Here is a 14789-nt window from a genome sequence, read left to right on the forward strand (position 1 = left end):
GCTCTCCGGCACGCCAGACGTCTCCCCTTCATTGCCATCTCCTGGAGCGGAGGAGGGTTCCCCCAAGGTGGCGCCTTCCTGCTGCTCCTCGACGTCCTCCTCCTCCGAGGGCCTGGCTGTGTGGGCTTCAGGGAGCACCTCCTCCTCACCAGCTGAAAGCAGGAAGGCACAAGTGTAGCTTTAGAGTGAGGACAGGCCGACAGCGAGGGAGGCCGCACTGGTGCATTATGCGCATTTTTCGGCCAGTGGGGAAGGATGTAGATCTGATGCGCGAGGGCAAGGAGAGAGGTGCACCCGGTCCTGTCCTTACCAGTGGGTTCCAGTATAGGGTCGGCGTCGCCGAGCGCCACAGGCCCAATCACCGGGTGACGCAGCAGTCGGGCCACCCTCTCTTCCAGAGCCGTTAGCTCCTGGTAATCGCGAGGGCCTCCACCAGTGACACGCAGGCTCCTGGCGTTCCTCGCCAGCTTGGCCTGCAAGAGAAAGGAGGGCGTCTAAGTACAGTGTGGTGCCCCGTTGCTGTGTGTGAGGCCTCCCATTGTGGAATAGCTTGCACAGTGTGGTGCCCCATTGCTGTGTGTGAGGCCTCCCATGGTGGAATAGCTTGCACAGTGTGGTGCCCTGTTGCTGTGTGTGAGGCCTCCCATGGTGGAATAGCTTGCACAGTGTGGTGCCCCGTTGCTGTGTGTGAGGCCTCCCATGGTGGAATAGCTTGCACAGTGTGGTGCCCTGTTGCTGTGTGTGAGGCCTCCCATGGTGGAATAGCTTGCACAGTGTGGTGCCCCGTTGCTGTGTGTGAGGCCTCCCATGGTGGAATAGCTTGCACAGTGTGGTGCCCTGTAGCTGTGTGTGAGGCCTCCCATGGTGGAATAGCTTGCACAGTGTGGTGCCCTGTAGCTGTGTGTGAGGCCTCCCATGGTGGAATAGCTTGCACAGTGTGGTAAGTGCAGAAAGAGCTATTGATTAACATGCAAGTGCCATTGCAGCGGCAGCAGGGCTGGGCATTAGACCTTGGATGTCCCTTTGGCCCTAATGGGAGGTGCACATGCAAGGATGAGGGGGACATTGGAAAGGGTACTCACCTTGACCAGCCGACATAGGTCATTGTATTTCTTGCGGCACTGGTCCGCACTCCTGGGAACATCGGAGTTGGAGGAGACCCTCCGGGCAATTTTGGTCCACGCCTCCCTGAACTGGCTCCTGGGAGCCTTCCTGCCACTAGCCGGGCACACGACCCGTCTTCTTTTGCGCACCCCATGAAGGAGCACACCCAGCGCATGCTCAGAGAACCGCTGGGCTCTTTCACGGGCCCTCTCCATGACCTCCAGGCGTTGATATGGCACACAACCAGTCCTGAGGCCTAGTTGCAGGGCTACAGCATGCAGGGCGTGGCTGCAGTCAAAGTTGACCCTTCCCCCTTTAAGAGCTGGCCGGCGTCAGGGTGTCTGCTGACACTCACCACATGATCGCACCTGCGCTGCGCCCGGAATCGGCGTTATCAGGCTGCATCGCCGGATTAGCGCCTGAACACAGGGTTCCAACGCCTTTTGCAGCGCTCGGCCAAAAAGTTGGCCAAATCTACTGAATTTCGGCGAGCTCGCCTGCACTTTCCGGCGGCCGCTAAATTTGACGAGCGCCCGACTTTAGCGCCGCAATAGCATCCGAACTGAATTTCTAGGCCATTCTCTTTCATAAATGCCTCGTCATTGAACCCACAAAGAAATCAATACAAGGATGTTTCCACTGGCTGGGGAATCTAGAACCAGGGGTCACAGTCTCAGAATAAGGGGCCGGCCATTTAGGACTGAGATGAGGAGAAATTTCTTCACTCAGAGAGTTGTGAATCTTTGGAATTCTCTGCCCGAGAGGGCTGTGAATGCTCAGTGGAGTATATTCAAGACAGAGACCGATAGATTTTTGGGTACTAAGGGAACCAAGGGATATGGGGATTGGGCGGGAAACTGGTGTTGAGGTAGAAGATCAGCCATGATCTTATTGAATGGCGGAGCTGAATCATTGAATCATAGAAAGTTACAGCATGGAAGGAGGCCATTTCGGCCCATCGTGTCCGCGCCGGCCAACAATGAGCTATCCAGCCTAATCCCACTTCCCAGCTCTCGGTCCATAGCCCTGCAGGTTAGAGCATCCCAAGTGCACATCCAAGTACTTTTTAAATGTGGTGAGGGTTCCTGCCTCTACCACCCTTTCAGGCAGTGAGTTCCAGACCCCCACAACCCTCTGGGTGAAGAAATTTCCCCTCAAATCCTCTCTAAACCCTCCACCAATTACTTTCAATCTGTGCCCCCTGGTTTTTGACCCCTCTGCTAAGGGAAATAGGTCCTTTCTATCCACTTTATCTAGGCCCCTCATAACTTTATACACCTCAATAAGGTCTCCCCTCAGCCTCCTCTGTTCCAAGGAAAACAGGCCCAGCCTATCCAGTCTTTCCTCATAGCTAAGATTCTCCACTCCCGGCAACATCTTTGTAAATCTCCTCTGTACCCTCTCTAGTGCACTCACATCCTTCCTGTAATGTGGTGACCAGAACTGCACGCAGTACTCTAGCTGAGGCCTAACTAGTGTTTTATACAGTTGAAGCATAAACCCCCTGCTCTTGTATTCTATGCCACGGCTAATAAAGGCAAGCATTCCGTATGCCTTCTTAACCACCTTATCTACCTGGCCTGCTACCTTCAGGGATCTGTGGGCATGCACTCCAAGGTCCCTTTGTTCCTCTACACTACTCAGTGTCCTACCATTTAATGTGTATTCCCTTTCCTTGTTAGCCCTCCCCAAATGCATTACCCCATACTCCTCCAGATTGAATTCCATTTGCCACTGTTCTGCCCACCTGACCAATTTATTGATATCTTCCTGCAGTCTACAGCATCCTTCTTCAGTATCAACCACACAGCCGATTTTAGTATCATCTGCAAACTTCTTAATCATACCCCCTATATTCAAGTCAAGATCGTTGATATATTCCACAAATCATAAGAATTAGGAGCAGGAGCAGGCTCAAAGGGCCGAATGGCCTACTCCTGCTCCTATTTCTTATGTTCTGATGTTGTGCCATGAATATCCTTGGGACCCCACTGTATTCCTTCCCTCGGTTTGATTGTTCAGGATGAGTCATGTTTTCCTGCTCCCAATTTCATTGATCTATGTTTGTGCTTTAGCTTCTGGTGCCTCACATAAGGTACACGTTGCAGATAAACATCGAAAGCCGAACTAGCCTGATACCTGAAGGCGGAACTATCGACCAAGTGAGTTTTGCTTTACACAATCTCTGTTCCGTCTCCTCTTTTGCTCACCAAATATATTTTAATTCATTTTGTGCTCGTTAAGGTGAAGAATATTAATGCTGGGATGTTAAAATGCTTTCGATTTCGAGCACCCAAGGGTAGATTTTCTGATCAGCAGTGTCCGATTTTTAGGTGAATATTGGGTGGAGAATTGTTGTGTGGAGTCTCCACACATTTCTTGCTTTGTCCGATTTTGCAATGGGACTTACAATGTCTGCCGGAAGCTCCTGCCAGGTTGTGAGGGTTGCATGTATGAGGCCAAAATAATGGCCCAGAAGTTCGGGTTGGGGGCTTCCCACGGGTGTAAGCCCCTGACCTGCACTTACCTTGCGCGCCGGTCGTTGAGCTGTGGGCCCTTGTGGAATTGCGATCCTGGGCCTCCTCCAACTGCCGGCGCGCAGTACTTGCGTATCCCAGGGGCGCAGTTAGTTCGATGCGTCACCTGGGATCACGTGGGCCATGGGGAGCCAAGCGGAGCAGGGAATGCTTCATTCATAAGTTTGACAGGAAGAGCTGTCAAAACTTATAAATACTACGGGCCCCAAAACATCACTAAATCTTCAAATAATTTTTTTTTTAAATCACATTTTTTAAATAAACTATAAATTACATGAAATAACTATTTTAAACAATAATTTAAATTTTTGAAAAAAATAATTTTTTGTTTTCTAATGGGGCTAAAAATAAACTTACGTTTCTTTAAAATATTTAAAAATAATAAACCTGTGGAAAAAATGTTTAATTTTAATTAATTCACCACTTACCTTGTAAAAAGCAGGCTTTGCGACTGCTTTTTAAATGTGTAACTTCTGGAGACTTACCCTCCCGGGAAAACCTGCAAAAAAAACGTGAGTTCGATGCGCCCGCGCTGCCTCTCCTGCGCATGCGTTCGACCTCTGAACCCCTTCTTTCAGGGGAACGGAAGTGCCGGTTTCCCGTGCATGCAGGAAACCGGCACTTCCATTGGGCCTACGGGTGAGTGCCCCATGCGTACTCACCCGGGGAGACCCGAAGTTCTGGGCCTATGTCATTAAGTTGTCCGTGCTATTTCCTGTCACTTCCGCGGTGTAACTTGTTTCCATACGACCCACCCCACGTGACCTGGTCATCCAGGGTTGCTAGGCGCTGAGCTATATGTGTGTCAACTGTGGCTCAGTTGGTCGCACTCTCGTCTCTGGCCTCAGGATGTCCCAAAGCGCTTTACAGTCAATGAAGTACTTTTGAAGTGTAGTCACTGTTGAAATGTAGGAAACGTGGCAGCCAGCTTGCAAACAGCAAGCTCCCACAAACAGCAATGTGATAATGACTAGAAAATTCGTTTTTTTTTTAGTGATGTTGATTGAGGGACAAATATTGGTCAGGACAACAGGGAGAACTCCCCTGCCGCTCTTCAAAATAGTGGCCGTGGGATCTTTTACGTCCACCTGAGAGGGCAGACAGGGCCTCGGTTTAACGTCTCATCCAAAAGACGGCACCTCCGACAGTGCAGCGCTCCCTCAGCACGGCACTGGAGTGGGACTTGACCCCACGACCTCTGACTCAGAGGAGAGAGTGCCACCCACTGTGCCACGGCTGACTCACCAGTTTCTGCCCCGTTTTTCTACTTTATATTCGGCAAATAAGCGTACCTTGGGCGCAAAGCAGGAGAAAATTGATCCCGTTGTGTGCGAGTGCGTAGTTGGATTACCTGGCTGCATCTCCTTGGTGACAGGGTGTGACATGGGTGCTCTATAAGATACCTTTAGACTCGACAATTCCAATGTTCTCCTGGCCGTCCTCCCATTGGCAGCCGTGCCTTCAGTTATCTAGGCCCTAAGCTCTGGAATTCCCTCCCTAAACCTCTCCGTCTCTCTCTCTCCTCCTTTAAGACGCTCCTTAAAACCGACCTCTTTGACCAAGCTTTTGGTCACCTGCCCTAATATCTCCTGATGTGGCTCGGTGTCAAATTTTCTTTTATAACGCTCCTGTGAAGCACCTTGGGACGTTTTACTATGTTGCAGGTGCTATATAAATGCAGGTTGTTGTTGTAAATCTCATTCAATCATTCTTCCGCCCTTTTCATCCATGGCAACTCACTCTGTGGTCTTCAGACTTTCACCTCAGTTTCTCAGTAAAATAAATGAAACGTTATATACAGTCCAGTGTCCATCCAATCTCGGCACATGTCTGACTTGTTGCTGTCAACAAGCAGACTTTAATCGTCTCTTTTGTTTTTCTCCAAAGACATTTGGTCTCGGATATAAGAGTTACCTTTTGCTATGTCAGAGAGAGTTCCTCGCCATCACCTACCAATTATTGTGCCTACCAGACAGCCTGGAACACCGTGGAGTCAGTGAACTAAAGGACTTCTATTATAAAGATGACGGTCTGCAGATATGGTCTGCGATTCACAAGTAAGTGATAGATGAAGGTTCTTCCAGTGAGGTGTTTGTGAGTGGAAAGCTCCCAGGGCCCGGTGTATAGACTATATTCACTGCCATAATTCAAACCCCATGGTAATCACTAACTCTACAGAATGCAGTAGAGTGAATTTTTCAAGACTCGACTCTAGCATGGAGTCTCTGGACTGTCGGTGACCTTTCTGCAGGTGCTACATCCGGCCTCCTGCTGATGGCGAGCAATCTGAGGTAGTTCTCCTCAGTCACGGGCAGGTAAGTGCGCCAAAGTGTGAATATATGATGCGCTGCCTGGTGACCTCCGTCGCATGCCTTCGTTTATCTTTGAAGAATTTTGAGGAATAGGAAGAAAAAGAACCCCGAATTTTTTTCAGTCGAATATTAGGAATAAAAATTTTAGAAATATGAAAGAACTACTTCATCATAACACAGACTAAAAGGTACAGTAAACATTACAACCAGAAAGACGGGCGCAAAAATGTAGCTGGGGAGGCAGTCTGCGCAGGAGGCTGTGCAGCTTACGGGGGACATGGTTTATGACTCTTAGTTTTGGTCTCATTCATAAGTGGAAACATCTTTTCTACGTCTACCCTATCAAAACCCTTTTGATAATTTAAAAACCTCTATCAGGTCACCCCTCCATCCCCCCTTTTCTCGAGAAAGAGCCCCAGTCTCGTTTAAAGATTCCTTTCATCAGAATAAAAATGTCATGAGTATGGGAAAAGACCTCATCGAAACACTGACTGAAAAGTTCAGCAAACAATACAAAAGAACAATCAAAGCCTTGTTCCCTTGTAAAGGATCTATCACCCATGGAACAACAACAACTTGCATTTATATAGCACCTTTGATGTAGTAAAACGTCCCAAGGTGCTTCAAATTGTAGAAGTGCCTTACTTCTTAGCTCTGGGTAATGACTCAATACACACTTGGATTCGTCAGACGGGCAGGCCTTTTATTTTACTTCTCTTGCAAGGGGAATCAGCACCTCCACTCAAGGGGTGAGGCTACTATTCCAATGATACAGTGTAAACGTTCTATATTTATACAGTGTAACAAACAAGTTTGATTGAAATCCCTTTGTTCCTCTATCAGGATACATTTTAGATTAATCATCAGGTAGAAATAACATATTGACAGAAGGATCCTGGACACATAAGTCAACCGTTAATCTATAACAGGGCATGAATCGTGTAACCGGAGGTCCTCTTTAATCATATATAAGGGAGGCAAGCTTTGCTTTCGGTCACAAGTTATCAGGTCATTGGTACATCAAAGAAACTCATTATTCCACTTCTACATTCTCATTAGGTGGGCAGGCATCTGTTCTTGGCTGTAGTTCGAGTACGTGCAATAGCTCTAGTTACACATCGACACTTGCCCAGTGTCAAATCTGAAAACTCTTACCCAGCAAGCACTTGAAATTAACCCCTTATATCATGTAGATTTCCTCATTCCCCCCTTTTGTCCTTTCTAAGGACAATCTATCTCGCTAAGTTTAAGAAACTCTACATCAAAGGTCTCACCCTTAATATCCTCATATTCAGACATCATTGGTACTGGAGGAGTTGACGCTAATAAGGAAAGGACTTTTGTACACAATAATTTTAAACAACCAATCAATAAACTAATTAAAATTATTATCATCACAATTGCGATAAAAGCTTCCAAAATTTGCTTTCCCAATGCTCCTCCCCATCCTGAAATCCAATCCCACATTGACCATGGTTCAGGTTGACGTAGTTTCTCTACGGCCTTCTTTATGTGGTTTACCAGATTGGTGATATTTTCTGAGCTATCTGGGATATAGGTGCAACATTCGGTTTTTATGATTGCACATGTGCCCCCTTCTTTTGCCAACAAATAGTCCAGAGCCATGCGGTTTTGTAAGGCAACAGTGCGCAAAGCCACCATTTCTGCGTTTACATCACTAAGAGCATCTGCAGTATCATTGGCTATTTGTTCCAACACTGCTGCCATGTTTATAGATTCTCTTGTTAACTTCCCTGTTCCATACCAGGGAAATGCTATAGCAAAGAACCTTTCAATTTCTGTAATGGCTCGTTTTGCTCGTGTCCCAGGGTGGCTATCCAAAGATGAAATGTGATGTATATAAGGCACTACATATCCCAAATAACATGACCCAGTCCAATTTTGTGGTAACCAGGGGTATGCTTTATGCCCACAGATGAAATAGGTGTTATTATAGGCTTCAAATTTGTTCCATATCTGGTGCATCATTCCTATTCCGTATTCTCCTTTCCAGATTTTTTTGCTAGTCAAATTTTGTACTGTGGACAGATTCCACCATCCCCAATAAGGCCATTCGATTGCACCTGGTGGTTTAGTAGTAGTTTTAGTCAAAGTGTAGTTACATTTGCACTCACTCCATCCAACCATCAATCCTTCTCCATTGTCGTTTACAAGACAGACTTCTCCTTTTGTTTTATTTATGGTTCCCATTGACGTAACTAATAGACTCTCTGGATTCCTTCAATTATCATATAGGGGATGAAACCACCCTTCAAATTTTATAAGGTTGTATCCTGCATTTTTCCATTCATTTTCCAACTGATCTGGGTTTAAACTATTTTGGGTCTGAAATGTACTGGCTGCCTCCTTATTCCAGGTGGTATTAGACTGTAATAACCACCCTACCATCTCTTCTATCTCGAAGGGAATGGGCCTTAGAGGTATTCCACCCTCTGCATGCACAGGGATGTGGCTGCATATCCAGCATTTGGCAAGGTTCTGTTTTTTAGCATACAGATAGCTCATGTATACAAAGGTATTAACTTGATGATAGTTATGCTTATTTAACAGTCTTCTACTTCTCCCTCCTTGTTTCCTAGCGGTCCTATTAATTTTTCTTTTCTGAGTAATTGATGTTGAAACGAGGGGTTGTGTAAAAGGATTATCACAAAACATTAACTTAGCTGTCAGGGCCAGTCCTCCTCTTGAATTACCATTGCAGAAAACCCCTCCGTTCGCAGTTTTGTCACTTGGTAATACAGTATCAGGGCATGTGACCCACAGCTTATCAAGCCTCTGTCCACTATCTTCTTCTACTATCTTACCCTGTCTTACCCTAAGATTTAGGGGTTGATACGGGGGTACCTGCATAGTATGGTCCTGAAGCTGAACTTTCATGGTCTCATTATAGCATATAACATAAAAGAGATTTTTGGTTAAAAGTACACATTCTTCTATACATGGTTTGCCTTTCAGAGGATCTGAGTAAATCCATATGGCAGTTTCAATTATCGTTAACAAAAGGAACAATCTCATCAGAGTCCAAATCCAGTTCATCTTGGTAGTGTATTGTCTTCAACTGATGCCTTCTTACAATGGGACGCGTGTATCCATGTTGGTCGCTCCTTTACTTTTACAGCGGTGTTTGTGGTCAGGAGTACTTGGAAGGGTCCCTCAAATCTGGGTTGAAGGCCATTCTTTCGTTTGAAGATTTTTATGTAAACGTTATCTCCTGGCTCGAAAGTATGGCACTTTCCTTCAGCGGGATCGACCTGGGCTTCCTTCACCTGTTGATGGAAACTAGAAATGCATTTGGTTAGTGCAATGCAATAACTCAACATATCTTCCTCCATTTTATGAATGTCCATTTGTTTAGCTGTTAAAGGTGCCGAAAAAGGCAATCTTTGTGGTCTTCCCATGACGATCTCGTGAGGCGACAATCCTGTAATTCTGTTGGTAGCAGACCGCATTGTCATTAAAGCTATGGGTAACAAATCAACCCATTTAAGTCCAGTTTCTTTACACAGTTTTGCAAGCTTGTTTTTCAGCATCCCGTTATATCTTTCCACTAGTCCAGCCGACTGTGGATGATAACTACAATGAAGGTGCTGGTTAATCTGTAAAGCTTTGCATAGTTCCTTAATCACTGTTCCCGTAAAATGGGACCCATTGTCACTTGACAGTTTTGCTGGTATCCCAAAGCGAGGTACAATGTCCTTCAATAAACATTTAGCAACAGTAGTAGCGTCATTCTTTCTACAAGGAAACGCTTCAATCCATCTTGAAAACATATCAATAATAACTAATATATATTTAAAGCTCATACATACAGGTAATTCAATAAAATCCATTTGTAAGTGTACAAAAGGGCCCATGGGGTTTGGGTGGGATGCGGGCTGTACCTTCTTTATTTTCCCTGCATTTATGGTCTGGCAGATAGTACAATTTTCACATATTTGTTTTGCCAACTTTGAGATTCCTGGTGCATACCAGGTCTTGAGGATATAGTCCGCCATCCCCCCTTTGCCCGCATGGGTGAATTTATGAACACATCGGGCAATTGGTGATAGTAATGATTTGGGTGCCACCATGCGGCCGTCATGATGAACCCATAAGCCGTCAGTGTTTTTAAAACAATGATTAACATTCCACTCCGCTATTTCTTCAGGGCTAGCCTTTTCTTGATGGGCTAGCACATCATTCAGGGACGGGGTCTGTTGTTGATCTGTACTTTCTTTAACTGGACAAGTCTTAACCTGTGATCCTATTTGTGATAAGGCTACGGTTTTAGCAGCTTGATCTGCTGCTGCATTTCCCAGTGCAACCTCATCCAAATGCCCTGTGTGCGCTTGACACTTAATAATTGCAACTTGTTTAGGTTTTTGGATTGCCAATAAAAGGTTTTTCACCTCTTGTGCGTTTTTAATTTGGGTTCCTGAAGATGTTAAAAAACCACGAAGTTTCCAAATCTGTCCGTAATCATGGGCTACTCCAAACGCATATCTAGAATCTGTATAAATATTAACAGATTGATCTGTAGCCAATATACATGCTCTGGTTAGCGCAAATAATTCCGCTTGTTGTGCTGAAAATGAACTTGGGAGACGAAACGCTTCTATTGTTCCGTTCTGGGTAGTCACTGCATATGCTGTTTTTGGACTTCCCTTCAAGTCTCTCAATGCTGATCCATCTACGTAAAATATACAATCTGGATTTAGTATAGGGTCTTCAGTCAGATCTATTCTTGGTTTAGAAACCAACTGGGTGATTTCTACACAGGAGTGTGGTTCTCCTTCTTCCTCTGTAGGTAATAAAGTAGCTGGATTCAGGGTATTGCATCTTTTAATTACCAATCTTGTATTGGACAAAAGTTCTACCTCATATTTAGTTAACCTGGCTGAGGTTAGATGTTGGGTAGCACATTTGGTGAGAAGAATTTCAACCGCATGAGGAACATACAAAACGGTCTGGTGACCTAGAGTGATCGTCTGTGCCTGCTGAACGGCATAATACGCTGCTGCTAAAGCAGGCAGACACCCGGGTAATCCTCTTGCTACTGGATCTAATTGAGTGCTAAAAAATGCTACCGGCCGCTGTTTATCCCCATGCAGCTGCGTCAGGACTGATTGTGCGAACCCTGATTTTTGATGTACGAATAAGTTAAATGGCTTGCTGTAATCTGGGAGTCCCAAAGCTGGGGCCGATACCATAGCTTGCTTAACTTGCCGGAAGGCTTCCTCGGTACCTGGGGTCCATTTTAATTTTTCTGGCATGGTTGGCATACTGATATCAAGTAATGGTCTGGACATCTCGGAATAATTTAAAATCCATTGTCTGCAATAGCCAGACATTCCTAGGAAATGTTTCATTTCCCTTTTTGTCACTGGCTTAGGTGAATTGCAAATTGCCGCTACTCGATCACTTGTTAGCTGCCTGGTATTTCGTTCTAGCTGATGTCCCAGATATTTTACCTTTTCTTGAACCATCTGTAGCTTGGTTTTGGAAACCTTATGTCCTTTATCTGCTAACGCCGTTAACAAAGTTAAAGAGTCTTGGACACAGGCTTCTCGGTTTGGTGAAGCTAATAGCAAATCATCTACATATTGAATTAATGTTGAACCCGCCGCTAGGATTACATCATCCAGATCCTTCTTTAAGCATTGAGAGAAAATCGTAGGGCTTTCGGTAAATCCTTGTGGGAGTCTAGTCCAAGTGTACTGCTGGCCTTTATAGGTAAATGCAAATAAAAATTGTGACTCCGGGTGTATTGGTATTGAAAAGAAAGCGGAACATAAATCGACTACCGTGTAAAAAGTAGTATCTGCCGGTATGCTGATTAAAATTGTGACTGGATTGGGGACCACCGGATAGGTAGGGAAGACTGCTTCATTTACTGCCCTTAGATCTTGCACAAACCTCCATTTTTGGGACTCCGCCTTTTCTACTGGCAGAATCGGGGTATTGCAAGGGCTTTTAGTAGGAACAATAATACCTTGTTCTAAAAGTGATTCAATTACTGGCTGTATCCCCCTTTCTGCTCTTTCAGACAATGGATACTGCTGTCTTCGCGGTAATGGTGCCGCTGAATTTATGGTAACTTTATAAGGTTGTGCCGTATACATTTTTCCTACTTCATTAGGATGTTGTGCCCATAATTTCCCTGGGACTTGTTCAAGCCATTCTTCAACCTGTTTAGATAACCATACTCCATTGTGTCCCAACTCTCTTCTTTCGAGAAATCCATTAAAAATTTCCTTTGTAGCTAACTTTACTGCAAATCCATCACTACCGTACTGGAGAAGGGCGGCTCCCTCTTTATACCATGTATACGTTACTGGTAGTAAGCTCATTCTCAGTACCATTGGCCCTAAGTCCTTTGAACGGTATCCTTGTGCCACAGCTAAAGTCAGATGTGGCTTAGAATGTTTTATCCTGAACAACGACCTTGAAGTCATGGTTAAATTAACTAAGGCTGCGATTCCTTCTGGCCCAACAAAAATCATCTCGGTAGATAAAAGGTAACTTCGTTTTAAAAACGGTTGGTAAAACTTTTCCAATTTCCAATCGTGTCCAGTTTTATCATAATAAACGGTACAATGCAAATCGTAGTGCCAGCTTCTTATGTTTGAGGTATTAATATAGTCAGACAAGACGGATGTCATTCCTTCCCATACCTCTATTTGGTCTACTAGATCTGATCGTAGATTTCCTTGTAGCACTTCCCATGTATACAGAACAGGGTGTTGGGTCTCTTTCATTGGGCAAATACAAGCCTTTTCTTCTGGGATTTGCACCGTTATTCCCGTGGGGGAACATATTATAGTCGCGTTCATCTTGCACAGTAAATCTCTCCCACATAAATTCATACCGGAATCTTCAGATAGTAAGAACGTATGTCCTTGTTCATATTGATCAAATTGTATTGTTATTGGCGCTGATCTTTTTAAACTTTGGGGAATCCCAGTCACTCCTATTATGGAAACCTTTGTTCCGCTTGTTGGGATTTTCTTGGCCAAGTCTTTTCCTATCATGGAAAAAGTAGCTCCTGTATCTACCAAAAAAGTGGTTGGCTGTCCCGCCACTTCAATCTCTATTTCAGGTTCACTTCGGGCATCTTTGGAAACTACGGGCATTTGGGTTTCTGGTGCACCTGGGTCTAATTGTCACTGGCTCTGTCCTTGAGTACCTCTTGTAGCGAAAGGATTGGAAGTGATAAAATCGGGATTCTGTATTCCACCTCCCATTCCCTTATTTGGGCATTGGGCCTTCCAATGGCCCATTTGTCCACATTCAAAACATCCCTGCTGGCCTAATCCTCCAAAACCTCCCTGTTGACCTGATCCTCTGCCTCTATAAGTTCCTCCCCTTCCTGCCCGGTATCTACCTCTTCCTCTGCCCCTTCCATATCCTCCCCGATATTGCTGTTGTTGATATTGTTGTTGGGCCGCTATGGGGAACGGTTCTCCCAGTGGTTCACTTTTCTCATACTCCACTAACATATTATAAATCTTTTTCCCTTTTTGCTCTCTATTTCTTTCTTGTAAATCTTTAAGTATAGAAGTCAATTCGGGAAGTTTCTTCTGCCTCCACCCCAAACAAATCAATTGTAATGGTTCTTTCAATTCCGGGCGGAGGCCATTTACAAGAGCACTAACCAAGGGGCCTCGTGATTCTTTTTCAGCCAATCCTGAAAACTGTTTCATTTGTGATTCTACTCGCTCTATATAATCTTCTACATCCTCATCCTTCCTTTAGGTAGTTTCCATTATTTTTGACCAGTTAGTTCTTTTGGGGAAGGTAGTATGCAAGTCGGTATACAACTGGCTCCATAGTCCCTCCGCTGGAGGGTTAGCTGGGCCTGCAGTGGCTAAACTACGATGGGTAGAGAAACCCTTAAAGGTTTCTTCTAATTTCTTAAACTGAGATTCCTTCAACCAACCTTTACAAAGGATTTCCATATCCAAAATACTAGGTTGGTGACACAGAACAATCATTTTTAAGTTTGCTATTGCTTTTTCTAATTCTAATTCTGGATCTGGAAGTTCACTCATTATAGTTCGCAACTCAGACGGGGACCATGGACGGTGAAATAATTTCATGGGGGCCTGTCTAACCGGTAAAACCGGTGATTCTAATTCCACGGGGGAGGAAGGGGCCGTGGGAGGCACCTCTAAATCCGGACTACGGGGGTCCTTACTTCGGGTTCTAGATGATACCCCCGGGCTGGTATGTGGCCATGGTGATGATAAGTGGGGGGCCGGAGCCCGCTCTCTATATGGAAGGGGTGATGACACCGACTGACGTGGGGAGGGTTTTGGCAATACTGCTGGTAGTGGCTCATACTGAGGATATAACCTCCTAGTTGTTTGGACTAAATCATCATCACTATCCTCCTTTTCTTCGTCTTCCGTGGGGGATTTCTTCTCTTTACTTAATGGGCATTGCAGAGCTTGAGGGATCTTTTTCTGCTTTTCCTGCTCTCTCCCCCTTTTGCTGACAATAACACTCATCTCCCTTCTTTTCTCGGCTTCTCTTTTCCAATCACAAAATGCAGACCAATCCACACCCTTATTCCTTTTTCTTCCGGGGTCTCTTTCTAACAGGCATTCCTCGAGACAAGTAATTCTGTCTATATTAAACGTTCCATCTGGTGGAAAGGGGTGATTACTGCCTGAGGTCCATTTGGACCAACTTGGTAAGTGGTCAATAGCTGACTGACCGCAATGTTTTAACATAAAAGCGGCTGGCGTGCCTTTTTCAGGCAGTTTACTGTTACTAGAACCCATTGTAGCAGCTTAAATATTTTAGTTAAAACATACAACAATTCCGTAACACT

General features: G+C 45.0%; 1 pseudogene; it reads left to right on the forward strand.

Annotated features, from left to right (window-relative positions):
* Nucleotides 1–14789, forward strand: part of LOC147090640 (polyunsaturated fatty acid 5-lipoxygenase-like) — a 157789-nt pseudogene that overhangs the window by 51139 nt on the left and 91861 nt on the right.

Source organism: Somniosus microcephalus, unplaced genomic scaffold, assembly GCF_052327205.1.
Source record: "Somniosus microcephalus isolate GS21.2 unplaced genomic scaffold, FLI_Smic_1.0 unresolved_chr4, whole genome shotgun sequence".
Lineage (NCBI taxonomy): Eukaryota > Metazoa > Chordata > Chondrichthyes > Squaliformes > Somniosidae > Somniosus > Somniosus microcephalus.